Raw genomic sequence first — 17,059 nt, 5'->3', positions numbered from 1 at the left:
TCTGAGGGGACTTCAACAAGCTTGTGAAAAAAAAAAAAAAAGAATTAAAAGATAAAAATAAAAAATGGAAACTCTATTTCTCAACATAAACTCCATTTAAGTTTAAGATACTTTTATAAGTGATACCAGCCATTTAGCCCATTCATAAAGAATTGGAGGACGCGAGAATTTAACCATTTAGTGGAATCTTTTGACATAATTAACTAAAGAAAGACATGTGCCCTTTAGAGATTTTTCAAGATTAGAAAACAAAAAGAAGTCATAAGAAGCCAAATCAGGACTGTAAGATGGATGCCTAATAATTTCTCAGTGAAAATCTTGCAAATTTGTTATTGTTTGATGAGATAAATGAGCTGGAGCATTGTTGTGGTGGAGAAGGACTGTTGTGAAGATTTCCTGGGCATTTTTTCTGCTAAAATGCTAAAACTGACTAATTTTCTCAACACACTGTCATAATAAGCAGATGGTATTGTTCACTAGCCATCTGGAAAGTCAAAAAGAAAAATGCCTTGAGCATCCTGAGAAATGATTACCATCACCTTTGCTCTGGACCGGTTTTGCTTTGACTGGACCACTTGCACCTCTTGGTAGCCACACTTTGATTGTGCTTTGTCTTCAGTCATGTTCTATCTCCTGTTACAGTTCTTTTAAAAAATGTGTCAGGATTTTGATCTCACTTTAAATTTCCCTTGAAAGCTCTGCCCTTGTCTGCAGCTGACCTAAGCACAACAGTTTTGGCATCCGTTGAGTGGAAAGTTTGCTCAACTTTAATTTTCAGTCAGAATTGTGTAAGCTGAACCAGTTAAGATGTCGACAGTGTTGCCTGTTGTTTCTGCTGTTAATAATCGATTCTCTTCAGTTACAGCATGAACAAGATTAATTTTTTCCTGACAAATTAATGTGGATGGTTTGCCACTGTGGGGTTCATCTTCAACATTGTCTCGTCCCTTCTTAAAACCAGTTATCCATTTGTAAACTGCTGATTTCTTTAGGCCATTGTTCCCATAAACTTTTTTTTTTTTTTTTTTGAGACAGAGTCTCACTGTCACCCAGGTTGGAGTGCAGTGGCATGATGTCGGCTCACTGCAACCTCCGCCTCCTGGGTTCAAGCAATTCTGCTGTCTCAGCTTCCTGAGTAGGTGGGACTACAGGCACCCGCCACCATGCCAGGCAATTTTTGTGTTTTTAGTAGAGATGGGGTTTCACAATATTGGTCAGGCTGGTCTTGAACTCCTGATCTCAGGTGATCCTCCCACCTTGGCCTCCCAAAGTGCTGGGATTACAGGTGTGAGCCACCGCAGCCAGCCATAAACTTTTTTATAAATCATCAATGATTTCACCATTCTTCCACCCAAGCTTCATCGTGTGGTGTTTGTTCTTACTTCAGTTTCAACAGAATTCATGTTGCTCTGAAAGGGGCTCTTTTCAAACTGATGTCTTACCCTCTTAGTGCCTCAAACTAAATCCTGTTCAGATGTGTTATGACAAGTTAGTATGAGTTTGTTTTGGTGCAAAAAAGTTTGAAATCTATGAATTTTTTTTCATAATATACATTTTCCTTGAAGTTGTTGAAGTTTCTGGTATTACGAAACACATTAGCCAGCCTTTAAAAAATAATCTGTACAGTTTTTCTCTTTTGCTAATTAACATTTTGATTTCTGATATGCATAAATGACTATTTGTTTTTATGTCATATCGTGGTAATATGTTTTGCTTCACCACTAGAATGTAGATGCAAGGATATTTCATGGTAATTAAGAGCACAGCTTTTTGAGCCAGACTACTTGGTTCAAATCCTAGTTTTGCCTCTTAATAGTTGTGTGGCTTTGATCAAGTTACTTAATCTCTTTGCGCCCCAGTTTCCTCACTGTAAAATGAGAATAACAATAATACTTATACTATAGAGTAATAAAAGGAATTATTAATTAATACAGGTCAAACATTTAGAACAGTATTTCAAAACTAGTAAGCTCTAAAAAATCCACACTTTTATGAATATGAATATTTATTTCTACAATACTTCATTTACAAAGATATTGACCCAGCCAGCTAGGCAAAAGTTCATCTTAATCAATATCTCTAAATTTCCTGGTGGTTCCAATAAACTATATCTTGCCTTTTGTATTAGTCTGTTCTCATGCTGCTAATAAAGACATACTCAAGATTGGGAAATTTATAAAGGAAAGAGGTTTAATGGATTCACAGTTCCATTGCGGGATCTTTGGGATGTTGCTTTTCTGCCTGGAAACCTTTGTGGCTGGTGGCACCTTTGCTTGAGTTCTTGTCCTGTTTCCAGGAAGAATAAGGTACACAGACAGGGTGGAAGGTGAACAAGATGAAGAGGAGCTTTCTTGAGTATTATAACAGCTCAGAGGAGACCTGCAGTGGGTGGCTCCTCTCTGCCAGCAGGTCATCCCATTGTCTCTGCAGCTCTCAGTGAAGAGGGCAGCTCCTCTCTGCAGCTGGTTGTCCCATTGTCTCTCCATCCTCTGCCCTGCTCTGGCTGAGCCTGGGGCTTTTATGGGGCCTCAGAGGAGGCGGAAGTGTGGGCTGATTTGTCCAGGGACAGCCATGGGTGGGCCCAGGAAAAAGCACCATGAGTTCCCTCTCTGGTCTGCAGAACTGGCAGCCCAGCCCCAGGTTTCAGGCCTATCCTAGCCTGAAGGTGGACTTCACTGGGGACCCACCTCCTTCCACCCAGGAGCATGTCTGCCTCCCCAGTCATCCATGGGGCCCAGGCTGCTGGCACCAAGGGGCACCTGCAGGCCAGTGCCCAGCCATCCTCAGTGCCCCCTCAGCTTCTCTTCCCGTGTTCCTACATGCCCAAAGTCTGAAGGGGGCTGAGGCATCAGGGGGCTGGCATGTCAGCACTGCCCTGAGCATGTGCACACCCATCTGGGCTGTGACAGCATTCAGGCTTGGCCCCAACCCCACTTCTAGATGCCCCAAGAGTGTGGGTATCCCTGGGTCTGCCACTGGGCTGCAGCTGCATGCAGGGAGGTGGGGTTGAGGGGGCAGCTGCAGCTATGCAGGGCTGGGATCCTGCCTACTCTCAGCTCCCAAGAGCACAGGTATGCCCGTTGCAGCCACAGCTTGAGCAGCTGCAGTTGCACTGGGAGAGCTCCCTCCTCACCAGTTTGGAAGGGGCAGGGCCCCTGCTTGTCCCCGGCTCCCACCAAGATCTATGGAGCATGGCACCCAGCCACAACCCCTTGCAGCCTGGGGTGGGGGTGCCAGGTCCTCACTGGGCCTGAGCTGGTATCTGGGGCAGGGCAATGTTGATGCAAGCTCCTCATGTGGCTCCAGTGCCCTGGGGCAGTGTGGAGCTCCCCTTTGCCCTCGAGTGATCCAGCCCCATTATGGTGGCCCCCAGGATGGCACGCTGCAGAAAGGGGACTGTAGGACTGTATGCCTCCTATCATGCCCTCCCTGTAGATGCTGGCGTGATGGCAGTGGCCTCACCAAATGGCCCACTACTGCCATCAGTTCCACATGGCTGGGGAGGACTCACGATCATGGTGGAAGGCAAAGGAGAAGCAAAGGCATGGCTTACCTGGTGGCAGGCAAGAGAAAGCGTGTAGGAGAACTCCCCTTTATAAAACCATCAGATCTAGTGAGACTTATTCACTATCACAAGAACAGCATGGGAAAGACACACCCCCATGATTCAATTACCTCCCACCAGTTCCCTCCCACAACACCTGGGAACTATGGGAGCTACAATTCAAGATGAGATTTGGGTTGGAACACAACCAAACAATATCACCTATACAAGTGATGAAAGTCCTGTATGACATTTATTTCAGTTCCTGGTCTTTGACAAACTTTAAACCTAGTGTACTCACTGAATTTATTCTGGAGGAGGGAAAGGTATTGTTATGGATTGAATTGTGTACCTTTCAAAAAATACTTCGTAGTCCTAACCCCCAGTACCTCAGAACGTTACCTTATTTGGACGTAGGGTCTTTGCAGGTTTAACCAGGTTAAGGTAAGGGATTTAATTCAATATGACTGGTGTCCTTATAAGAAGGGGAAATTTGGACATAGACATGGACAGAGGGAAGATGTGAAGACACACATGGAGGGTGGCCATGGGACTGGAGTTACACATCTACAAGCCAGGAATGCCCAGGATCACCAGCAAACACGAGAGGCTAGAAGAGGCAAGGAAGGATTCTCTTCTAGACTGTCAGAATGGTTGTGGCCCTGCCGACACCTTTATTTCAAACTTCCAGCCTCTAGAACTGTGAGACAATAAATTTCTGTTGGTGTAAGCCACCCAGCTCTTGGTACTTGGTTACAGCACCTGTAGGAAACTCATATAAATATAATATAGATTTATCCATTTTCTGATTACTTTTTCTCACATTTAACCAAAAACTGAGGAGGCTACAATTAATTATTCCTTTTTGCTCCCCCCGAGGATCATGCACAATGGATCAGAAGAAACAAATACTTAAATTTCTAGGTGAAAATGAATTAATGAAATTATTTTTGATTGGTGAGTGAAAAGCAGGCCAACAAGTGACTTAAAAGTGTTGTAGGCTGGGCGCGGTGGCTCATGCCTGTAATCCTAGCACTTTTGCAGTCCTAGGTAGGCAGATCACTTGAGGTCAGGAGTTCGAGACCAGCCTGGCCAACATGGTGAAACCCTGTCTCTACTAAAACTACAAAAATTAGCTGGGTGTGGTGACATGTGCCTGTAATCCCAGCTACTCGGGAGGCTGAGACAGGAGAATTGCTTGAACCTGGGAGGCAGAGGTTGCAGTGAACTGAGATCACACCATTGCACTCCAGCCTGGGGTAAAAGACCGAAACTCTGTCTCAAAAAAAGAAAAAAAAATTATAAGGTGCTTTGGCCTGAGTAATTTTCATTTTATGTGTTCTTACTCATATGCTTTCTAAGGGATGTCTTTCTTAGTATCTTTTTAAACTACCACTGCTAGCTTTGAAAATAATATATTTTTATATTCTATGAGAGACAAACGCACCTGTAAATTAAGCTATCTTTAGCTCCTAAAGTGTCCACCACAGTCATAGAACCACACACTGGTTAATTTAGCAGGGAATTAACAGATCAAGTTGTGTTCAACTGCTTTATTTCTCAAAGAGGAAATCGAGGTCAATGGAGGTTAAGTAGTAACTTAGTCTTTTGATGCACAGCATTGCGGGAAGTCAGGGACCCCAAACAGAGGGACTGGCTGAAGCCATGGCAGAAGAACGTGGATTGTGAAGATTTCATGGGCATTTATTAGTTCCCCAAATTAATACGTTTATAATATCTTATGCCTGTCTTTACTGCAATCTCTAAACATAAATTGTAAAGATTTCATGGACACTTATCACTTCCCCAATCAATACCCTTGTGATTTCCTATGCCTGTCTTTGCTTTAATCTCTTAATCCTGTCAGCTGAGGAGGATGTATGTCACCTCAGGACCATGTGATAATTGCATTAACTGCATAAATTGTACCGCATGTGTGTTTGAGCAATATGAAATTTGGGCACCTTTAAAAAAGAACAGGATAACAGCAATTGTTCAGGGAATAAGAGAGATAACCTTAAACTCTGACTGCCGGTGAGCCGGGCAGAACAGAGCCGTATTTCTCTTCTTTCAAAAGCAAATGGGAGAAATATCGCTGAATTCTTTTTCTCAGCATGGAACATCCCTGGGAAAGAGAATATGCACCTGGAGGTATAGGCTTATAAACAACCTCCCCAGGTATGCCTGTCTCTTATGGTCGAGACTGCAGGGGTGAAATAGACTCCAGTCTCCGATAGCGCTCCCAGGCTTATTAGGAAGAGGAAAGTCCTGCCTAATAAATTTTGATCAGACTGTTGATCTCAAAACCCTGTCTCCTGATAAGATGTTATCAATGACAATGGTGCCCGAATATTCATTAGCAATTTTAATTTTGCCCCGGTCCTGTGGTCCCGTGATCTCGCCCTGCCTCCACTTGCCTTGTGATATTCTATTACCTTGTAAAGTACTTGATGTCTGTTACCCACACCTATCCGCACACTCCCTCCCCCTTTGAAACTCCCTAATAAAAACTTGCTGGTTTTTGCGGCTTGTGGGGCATCACAGAACCTACCAACATGTGATGTCTCCCTTGGATGCCCAGCTTTAAAATTTCTCTCTTTCGTACTCTGTCCCTTTATTTCTCAAGCTGGCCAACGCTAAAGGAAAATAGAAAAGAACCTATGTGAAAATCGGGGCAGGTTCCCCGATAGCACAGTCTAAAGATTGTACTTACAGCCTTTTTTTTTTTCTGTTTCTCAGTACTAGAGAGTTAATGTTTTAAATTACATTTAAAAGATCAGATTTTTCTAGATCTTTTTAACAGTCTTCTTTATAGCTTGTAGAATAGTGGTCTTTTAAAAAGTAAGTGATAAATAACTGTTTATTGGGGAAGAATTCTTATTTGCTAGTTATCTTGAAGCTGTAAACAAACTTGCTGTTAAGTACTTATATAGGATGTAGTTGTATATGACTTATCTGTCCTTGTTAGAGGCATAACAGCAGGAAGCCAGGGCACGTGAAGTCTGCACTGCATTCCCAGGGCAGAAGGCTTTCACAGAGTATCTGGGTGGCTAAGGTAGAAGGGATATCTCTAAATCAGGCATCAGGTAGAAGTTGGCCCTAATTTTCAGAAGCACATAGACATTTTTATTATGTCCTCATATCCTATCATAGCTGAATTTGAAAATACAGGGTGAGGAGGTCATGAGAAAGGTCAACAAACCAAAATAGAAGAGAATCTAAGAAAAACTACCAAGATTTTAAAAAGATAAAAGGCATAACATCTTTAATGAATGACTGTCTAGGGCTATTAGTCAATTCATAGCTCACAGATTCTCTGTGGGGAGTTAATAGTTTAATATCTATTTAAGCTACAGTTGCTTAGAGATCTTTCCTCAACCTCAAATAATATTCGCTTCAAATAATAATTTTAAACTTAGGAAGAGGGAGATGTTGGTCAAAGGGTACAAGGTTTTTGTTAGGAGGAATAAGTTTTTGAGATCTATTGCTTAGCATGGTGACTATAGTTAATAATGTAATGTGTATTTCACAATTGCTAAGAGAGTAGACTTTAAATGTTTACATCACACACAAAAACAAGTATGTGTGAGATATGTTAACTAGCTTGATTTAATTATTCCATAACATGTATATATATATATCAAAACATGACATTGTACCCCATAAATATATACAGTTATTGTTGGTCAATTAAAAATAAAAATTTAGAAATAAATTTACTTTCTTCTAGGAATTGTGCTAATCACTTTATAAACGTCTTTCTTAAAGCAACAAAACTATAAGAAATTACAATTATTGTCTTCATTTTACAGTAATAAAAATAAATCTCAGAGAGTTAAAAAAAAAACAAAAACTTGCCTAATGTTGCATTGCTAGCAAATGGCTGGGCCAAGATTTACACTTAGATCTGTCTAACTCCAGTGAGTATTTCCATTCATTATATAATCATGGGGTTGATCAAATCCCTGACTGGGCATCTTTCTCGTCTCCCTGCTGTGAGGTAACATATGGGCCCTCCTGCTGGTTAAGCACTTGAGTCACCTTCCTCATCTGGAGTCAGCTTTCAGTATAATCTTTTCTTCCTGCAGGCCCTAGAGATTTGGTCTGCTCACCTTTCTTCTTTCCAGCTGTCACCACCAATTCGTCTTCCTGTGGTTCATCTGCTAGAATTCTGGGGTAGGATACAGATTCTCCCCTTTTCCTCTTGTTATTTCAACAACAGCCACAACAAAAACTTCAAATTTTTAATGAAGATCTCACTAGCTAGCAACTTCAAGTTATAATATAATAATATTAGCAATCACTTCTGTCCTTCACTACTAGAAGATTACTCTGCTATTAAATTTATTATTCATAGTTATTTTGGCATATGTTCTTATGCCACTTATATGGCAATGAGTAGAGTTTTAGTCTGATTTACAATTACAATTTCCTAACCCCTGCTCTTTCTGTAGGCTTGCAAATGCTCCGATTTATCTTCCTATAGCTGATGCTTGAAAGAAAATAAAAGATATTACAGAAGATCACACATATCAAGATTTACATTTTAAGAAATAAATGAAAGAAGAGACTCCTTGCCTTTAATGAGAATGGCTAATATTTATGGAGTACTTAATATTCTAAATGCTTTCCATATAAAAGTCATGATGATTATCTACATTTTACTGACAGAGAAATCAAAGCACAGCACCTTTGCAAGGATATGAGTAAGTTATGGAAATAAGGTTCAAATACAGGTCTGTATAAGAGATGCATTAAGCTGCTTCTTAAAAACACCATAGAAACACAAATCATGAGTATTATGTAAAGAACACATTTTATTGTCTGTATTTTTTAATTGTGCAATTCCTTTGAATCTTATTAGTTTGTTTTCACATTTGTGGTATTGTTTGATGTTGTTGAAAATAGATCTCATTTTACTCTAAAAAGCTTATAGTTAAATAATAGATGAATTTCTCTGTAAATGTGAATTTCTAAATTTAGTTATTGTGGGGCTAGTGGTTTAGCTAGTGCTTTTGAGGTCCTTGGTTTAAATTAGGATCTCTTAAGTTTAAACTTCAAAAAATATACACTTGCCTTTTGTCTTCTGGATTCCATGATAAATACAAGCAGATAACACGTATGATTAAGCTACAGCTATATAATCAGTTTTACAATCCTCTTCTTATATATCTTATTAATTGAAATCCCCTTCTTACTGTGGTTGTGTATTTTCTATGGGTTAAACCCTTAAAATACATCAAACATTCTGAATGAATTAATCATCTCTATAGAGATTTTTTTTCTGTAGCCTATTTTTGAGGAAAAGAGCAAAAACACCGTCTCACATAACCCCCAAAACAAAATTGGCACTGATTTAAGAACCGGTTACTTATCTTTAATGGACAGTTTTATACAAATGTGTTCAGTAAACTGTGCGTAGTTCGTTTAACAGAATGGCTCTGTAATCTCAGGAAAGTTTGTTTTTTCAAGAGAAATGAAGATTATTTGTCCAACAATATGTTCATTTTCCATTAAAAACACATTATACTGCCTAAAATGTCTCCCCACTAATGATCACAAATTAACTTGAAAAGACTCATCAGTTTATAATCTAGGTGACATTGGTCTAACAAGCTTATCTTTTATCCAACCTCATTAGGTTCTTTAGATAATTTTTTAAATGCTTTGATAAATAGACCAGAACATACAATATGCAATGCGAAATATTTTAAATGTCATTAATTAAAACCAAAAATCAATGATGCTACTAAATTCTAAGGCCATTTTTTAGAAAAAGATTATCTTATCAATATCTGTTCCAGCATGAGATCATTTTCCCCTAATTTATGGTGAATTTAGGTTCAAAACACTATCAGAGGGAAGAAGTTGATAGAGCTTAGTCTGTGGCATTTAAAGACTCAAAGTCAAAACACAGGCTATCCCTATGGAAGTGTCTGCAAAATGCCAAGCATCCAGAGTGGCTCTGACCAATTGGCATCTTGTAGCCATATTTGGCTATTTATTTTTAAATTAATTGAAATAATATTAGAAATTCACTTTTTTAATTGCACTAGACACATTTCAAATTCATAATAGCCATCATCACAGAAAGTCCTACTGGACATCACTGATTCAGAGGGCTCAAGCAATATTCCCACCCCAGCCTCCTAAGTAGCTAGGACAACAGGCAAGAGCCACCGTTCTTGGCTATTTTTTTAATTTTTTTTTACTTTTTTTTTTTTAATTTATTTTTACTATTATTTTTTGAGACAGGGTCTCACTCTGTCACCCAGGCTAGAGTGGAGTGGCATGACCACAGCTCACTGCAGCCTCTACCTGTTGGGCTCAGGTGATCCTCCCACCTCAGCCTCCCAAGCAGCTAGGACTACTGGTGTGAGCCACCATGCCAGGCTAATTTTTGTATATTTTTGTAAATGTGAGGTTTCATCATTTTGTCCAGGCTGGTATTTTTATTTTTTGTAGAGATGGGGTTTCACTACGTTGCCCAGGCTTGTCTGAACTCCTGGGCTCAAGTGATCCTCCTGCCTCAGCCTCTCAAAATGCTGAGATTACAGGTGTGAGCCACCATGCCCTGGCCTTTAGACAGATTCTTAATGTTCATCAAGGTGTTTGGTAACACATAAAAGTAACAATGAGTTATTTTTACCAAGCCTGGAAAATTGAGATAAAATAAAAATAACTTTATTTTTCATTCAACAAAACTTTAATAAAACTCAATACACTAGGAACTAGTTAAACAAAGATGAAGAAAGTGTGATTGCTGACTTGAGAGGATTACAGTCTTGTGGATGAGCTGGGAAACCATCCAGTCATTATACAATGTGGTTTTTATTAAAATGATGTTACATACCAAAGTCATTAGCTCTGTCTGAAGGAACTGAGGAAGACCTCAAATAGGAGGTAATAGTTGAGCTATTACAGTAACAAAGTTATTTTTTTTAAATAATATACATTCATAACACAAAATAAAAGGGTCAGTCTTTCCTGATGTCTGTATGAGTAAATTTGAGAATGGCCCTGACTCTGAGACAGTATGTCCCATTAACATTCTGTAGCATACCCTTGTGCAGATATTTCCACTGAATACTGTTCTAAAGCTATGTACTGGGTTTTATGAATATAACTTGATCTAGTGTGCAGTTTTTTGGGAAATTCTGGACTAGCAACAAGAACTAGTATGACCCATGTGATGCTGGACATAAAGCAATTAAACAGTAAAGAGCCTGAGCACTCCTAAGCTTGCGCTACCAGGCCATGATTAATGGTGTCACATGGAGAATGTCAAAGGGCCACAGAGTGAGTGGCTCCATCTCCAGTGTGACTCTTGCAGATTTTCAAATGTCCCTCTCAACTCCGCAGCTTGAGGAGAATGTTGATCATGCCCATGAGAATGCTGGACTAGGAGAGTAAAAGAACAGAAGGCAACATGGCGAAACCCCATCTCTACTAAAAATCCAAAAATTAGCCGGGTATGGTGACGTGCGCCTATAATCTCAGCTATCTAGGAGGCTGAGGCAGGAGAGTCCCTGGAACCCAGGGGCAGAGGCTGCAGTGAACCGAGATTGCACCACTGCACTCCAGCCTGGGCAACAGAGCAAGACAAAAAAAAAAAAAAAGAACACAGGGCTCAGGCTGAGAAAACCGAAGATTATTGTTTCTGAAGACCTTTCAGCATGGATATTGTGGGACAGAAGTGCCGTATGGCACGTGAGGAATCCTGGGATGGGCTTGGGAGATCTAGATAGAATCAGCACAGAGACTATCCTTTAGTAGACAGAGAAGCAGAGCCATTAGGATATACATATATATCCTAATGTAGTTATTTGACTAACCATTAGAGTTTATATATATAATTATATATAAAGTAAAATTATATATAATATGTAATTATATTAATATTATCTATTATATATAAAATTATATATTATATTAATAATATACTATAATTGTATTATATATAAAATAAACTCTAATGGTTAGTCTAATAACTACATTAGGATATGGATATCCTATATAGTAATATATAATTGTATATAATTATATAATATATAATATATATCATATATAAAACAAAATATATACGTATCTGTAATAATCAGATATTTGTTACGGGGATTTAATTTTATGCAATGCTGGGAGCTGGTAAAGCAGTCTCCGTAAACATGTCACCCTTGTGTCTGATGTTAAGAGTTTGAAGTCTGCAGAGCAGGCAGTAGGGAAGGGAAGAGAGATGGTAAGTGGAGGAGAGCAAGAACAAGCTGTAACCCACAGTATGAGCTCAAGCACATGAGGATAGACAGAAACCTATGTCAGTTCTGTCTCTGACCTGGAGGGTCTTGTGGAAGCTAAGACCCATTATGATGGAGCTGAACACATACCCGGACCATGGGAATGAAGCTGAGTCTTCTTTGGCTATGTGATGCATTTGCCCCTGGGCCATGATATATTATGACTGACTGCGAGGCTTCTGAGAGCACTATCCACTATCCAAAGCTTAGCACACCTGTCAGCACATATTCATCTCTTATTCAATATTTGTTGAAAGAATAATAAAATAAAGTGTGTGTGTGTGTGTGTGTGTGAGGGAGAGAGAGAGAGAGAGAGATGGAGAGAAAGAGAAAGAAGAAAGAAGGAAGAAAGACAGCAAAGAAAAGGAGAAGGGAAGGAAAAAGAAAGAAATGTACAAGATCGCTGAATCATCAAAAGACAAATCTTGGGCTAAAATCCAGGTAATTTAGACAGTTCCTTAAGAAATCAAATAAAACAACACATCGACACATATATTTTGTTGACATATACTTGATAATATAGAATATAAAAATATCAGAAATATCCAATAGTTCATTACATTATGGTGTATAAAAGTAATATTTATGAGAGAAAAATTAATGCTTTGTTCTTCAAAAATATGTTATTCAAAGAACATTTTCATGGATTCATAGGGTTTCCATGAAGATTTGATTTTGATAGTTTCGATGTGTTGTTTTTCTTTGTTTAGTGATCAAATATAATCTACATTAAGGGTCAGGAGTGATTACTTTGGAGTCTCTGGAGCTCCAGGGGTCTATGGATAGAATTCAAGTGGCCCATGAACTTAGATAGGAAAAAAAGGGCCAATTTTCTCCACTAATTTCTAACTGTAATAAAACATTTCCTTCAATTATGAATACAGCACAGGCAGCAGACCACAATAGTATCAGCCTGTGACATACATTTTCATATCATATTACTGTTGTTGCAGATGTCTCAAAATATGTTTACACTATCAGCTCAAAATCATAGTAGTTACTAGATTAACCACTACATTTTGTTACTGACATGTTAATTAAACACATGGATTAGTCTAATACATTTGTCATTTTAAATCTCTTGATAACTATATTTCAATATAGTTTCCTTTCTAAATCTGGTGTTTTATTTTATGCATTTAAAAACATTATTATGAAAAAAGGCCCATACGTTGTCAAAGAGTCCCATGAGCACACAAAAGATTAAGAAAAAGATTAAGAAACCCTGCCTTTCATAAGGACAAAATGTCTCCCTTCATTGCAGTATTTTTTTCTGATTAGTATTCTAGAGATGCCAATGGCAAATAATGGTGATTACAGGCATTGTACACAAGGTGGCAGCACATTATTGTTTCATTTCCAAAAATCAAATTTCCTCATTCCTGGCCATAACTGGATGCTAAGTGTAAACACTAAGATAAGGTAATACATTTTTAGCAAATAGATTTTGATATTTTTCAGCCTTCTAGTTTATATTAATATTCTCTTTTCTGTGCAATATATAGCACACAAATGTTTCTATTTAATAAAAAAGTTTCTCAGTTTGAGACACACAAAAAGAAATTAAATTATGTTCAGAACTATTCCTAAATATGTTTTCTAAATACAGTGCCCCCACCACCCCCCACACAACCACCAAAATTCTTATGAAGAAAGACTTTTTATAAATCACCCTTTGGGTAATTCATGAATTATATAAAACTCTCTCCCCCAATATATACCATACTCTCTCTAATTAAAATTTGTGATGTTTTAATTGAAAAAGAAAATGAGGGGTGGTAGAGCTGACTAAAGGATTGTTGGTGCAACAGATTACAAAATGGCTCTAATTCCTCATTCCTCCCATGAAAAGGCACAGTTTATTTCTCTATCTCTTGAATTTGAATTGTTCTTGGGACTTGCTCTGGCCAGTAGAATGTGTTTCCTTTTGCTCTCTGCTTTCAGGACAGGGCACTGAGCTTACTTGTATTTGCATCTCATGAGAGGACATGGCTGAGTTAGTCTGCTGGAAGGATGTGAGAGACACATGGTATATGAGACCTGTTAAGACAAGCTGGATTCTCCAAGCCAGATAAAACTTAGAAAAATGAGATCCCCACCAATAGTCAGTCTACACACAGGCAAACGGGAGAGGCCAGTTGAGGCCAGAAGAATCACCCAGCCTAAGTCTCTGAACTGCAGCTGATTCCAGATGTATGAGCAATAAACACATTGTTTTTAGCCACTGAGTTTTGTCATGCTGTTTTTGTCCAGCATTATTTGTAGAATAGGTAATGGTTGTAAGGTCTTCTTTATTTCTAACTCTGTACAAGTGCATGACTGGTCCAGATACCTTTCAGAAAAATGTACCTGTGACCTAGCATTCCATTGAATCAAGTATTTTGGCATACATAACATTTACTGAGTGTTTCTATCCACTTAGTAGATCTAGTTTTGACTTAAGGTATAGGAAGTCAAGGTAGAGGAAGAAATTGGGTTTTGGGAGAGGAATGTGTTATGGGCTAAATGTTTGTAGCTCCACCCACCTCCCCAAATTTATATGTTGAAGCCTTTAACCCCCAATATGATAGTATTTGGAGATGAGGCTTTTGGAAGGTGATTTGTTTTAGATGAAGTCTCGAGGGGCGGGCCCCATGGCCCTTATAAATAGAGACACCAGAGAGAGTTCTCTCTCCCTTGTGCACAGAGAAGAGGTCATGTGAGTACACAGTGAGAAGGTGGCTACCTCCATACAAGCCAGGAGAAGAGGCCTCAGAATAAAACCTACCTTCCTGACCTTGATTTTGGACCTCCTAGTCTCTGGAACTGTGAGAAATAAATTTCTATTGCTGACGCTACCAAGCCTGGGGTATTTTGTGATGGCATCCAGAGCTCACTAATACAGAACGGAAAGACAAAATAAGGAAAAAGTGATAAGGAACAACTATTCAGTGTTTTCCAGCATTCTAAAGATTTTAATATAATTTCATTTAATTTCTTACAACGAAGTGAGGTAGATACTATTACCAACAACCTCATTTTATTTACAGATGAAAAATGACAAAGTAAGGCTAAATAACACGTCCAAGGCTTCATGGCTAATAAGTGGCAGAGTCAGAATTTGAATCAAAGATAATCTATCTCTAGAAGCTGTGGTTTTACCTGTTATTTCATACTGCTAGGAAACGAGCAGTGGCAAACAAAGACAGGAAGAGAAACTCAGTGATAAACACCGTGTTGTCTGGTACATTACACACTGCCACGAAGTATGCCAAAGCAGTATGGCATGCTGCTTTGTTGAAGATATGAGGAGACATGTTTTACTGTATATAATAGAGCAACATACTATGTACACTTGCAGGCTTGAATAAGAAGGCATTTAAAAACATTTATCCAGCATTGTTTCATATCAGATACACATAGGATGGATGTACAAATTGCCTATGTTATTAGTTCTATCTACAAGGTGTCAGAATAACTTAATAATTAGGCCTGCTATACTTAATTGGCCAGGTAGAACACCTGAAATACGGAAAAATGATTTTCCCAGGCTAGACAAGGAGTTGCTGCTCTCTTCATTTAAGCAAGAAGGTATTATAAAATTCTGCCTCACTCTGACAGACTAGCTGGAGGAGAGAGGCCTCCCTGAGCAAATTGACCATCCCGCTGAAAGTACCCTTCTGCTCGAGTATGTAGAAGACAAATAAGAAAATTTCCAGTTTATTTGGAGGTGTGAAGAAGGTCTGAGAATTGAGAGCCTCTGTGCCTTCCAGAAGGTCCTTGTTTTCAGGAAGAGAGTTGATGCTATTGTGAGGTTGCATGGTGACTTTATAATACGGTAAATGTTCAGCGGATTAGAGCCCCAGTATGAGACAAGGGAAAGAACAAGGTTTGGGGTGTGGGAAAAAGGGGGAGACCATGAACTGAGGGTGCAAGAGAATAGTCGATGGCCACATCAGCCTTATGTGCTTCAGCAGCCAATATAGTCAAGACAGAGACCTGCCCAAGATGAGGTGGGACAAGCTCCAGCTTAGAGAAGGGCCAGTAAAGATGACATGCCAATGCAGATATTAGATGGGCACCCACACACGTATTATGTAAGCTTCTCCCTAGATCCAAACCCTTTTCTGGGGAGAACAATGGAAGGGGAGGACAAGTTAGAGGTGACGTTGTCGAGATATGAAGTCTGGAGTTTGAATGGACTAACTGAGTTCCCAAGAGGTTAAGAGTTATGCAGAAAGTGACTACATTGCCTTTAATCAGCAAGTTCAAAGAATCTCATTTTCTGCATCCCCTTCCCACATCCAACCAAATAAAGGATGTATGAGCAAGCTGAGCTTAGTTGTAAACGAGAAATTTCTGACCTTATTTGTTGTAACTATAAAAAATAAAGCTGCCATATATCCAAAACACAAGCCACTTTCCTACCAAGTATTCAGTCTGCTATATACCCTGCAACATTAATCTGTTTTGTTTGTTTTCACAAATTCTCTCTGATATTTGCTTTATACAATATTGACAGAGATTCTGATCAGAGGAAAAGAAGTGTTGACATTATTTTATACACATGTCAATCATCATTTTGAAAAGGTACTAACATACTTACATTATAAACATGAAAAAATATTTTTCTAAAATGCAATTAGAAGATACTAAATATTAATGCATTTGTATTAGTTATAGCTGCATAACAAATCACTCAAAACAAAGTGGGTGAAAATGATAATAATTATTTATTATCTCACAGTTTCAGTGGGTCAAGCATTCAAAGAGAGCACAGTTGGCAGGGTTTGTCTCTGCTCAATAAGGTCTGGGGCCTCAGCTGGAAGATTTGAAGACTGAAGGGCTGAAATTGTCAAGGGCATGACTTGAGCTGGAGGGTATACTTCCAACGTGACTCTCTCACATAACTGACAAGTTGCTTGCTCTACAGGGCTTCTTGAGTGTGCTCATGACATGTCAGCTGCTTTTCTCCAGAGTGAATGATTCAAGAGTTAAAAGCAGAAGCTGCAATAATTTTTAGGACTTATCTTAAGAAGTCTTATGCTGTCACTTCTGCAGGATTCCACTTGTCACATAGGCCAGCCTGATTCTGTGTGGGTGGAGACTACACAAGGATATTGTATTAGGTAGCTGTTGCTGTGTTGCAGATAACCTTGAAATTTAGCAGCTTAAAGCAACAAATATTAATATTATCTTAGAGTTTCTGTTGCATCAGGAATCCAGGATCAGCTTAGCTGGGTGG

At 39.0% G+C, this 17,059-nt stretch overlaps 1 protein-coding gene across 1 annotated transcript in view; it reads right to left on the bottom strand.

The window, feature by feature from the left end:
• The window catches only part of FAM13A (family with sequence similarity 13 member A), a 431,061-nt gene extending 416,375 nt beyond the window's left edge, over positions 1-14,686 (bottom strand). The window contains exon 1 of the mRNA XM_063610243.1: positions 14,603-14,686. The gene's annotated coding sequence lies outside the window, so the exon portion shown is untranslated. The remainder of the gene's footprint in view (positions 1-14,602) is intronic.
• Between the last annotated feature and the right edge of the window lie 2,373 nt (positions 14,687-17,059).

Source organism: Symphalangus syndactylus, chromosome 10 (assembly GCF_028878055.3).
Source record: "Symphalangus syndactylus isolate Jambi chromosome 10, NHGRI_mSymSyn1-v2.1_pri, whole genome shotgun sequence".
Classification (NCBI taxonomy): Eukaryota; Metazoa; Chordata; class Mammalia; order Primates; family Hylobatidae; genus Symphalangus; species Symphalangus syndactylus.
This window is presented reverse-complemented; position numbering and strand designations above follow the sequence as displayed.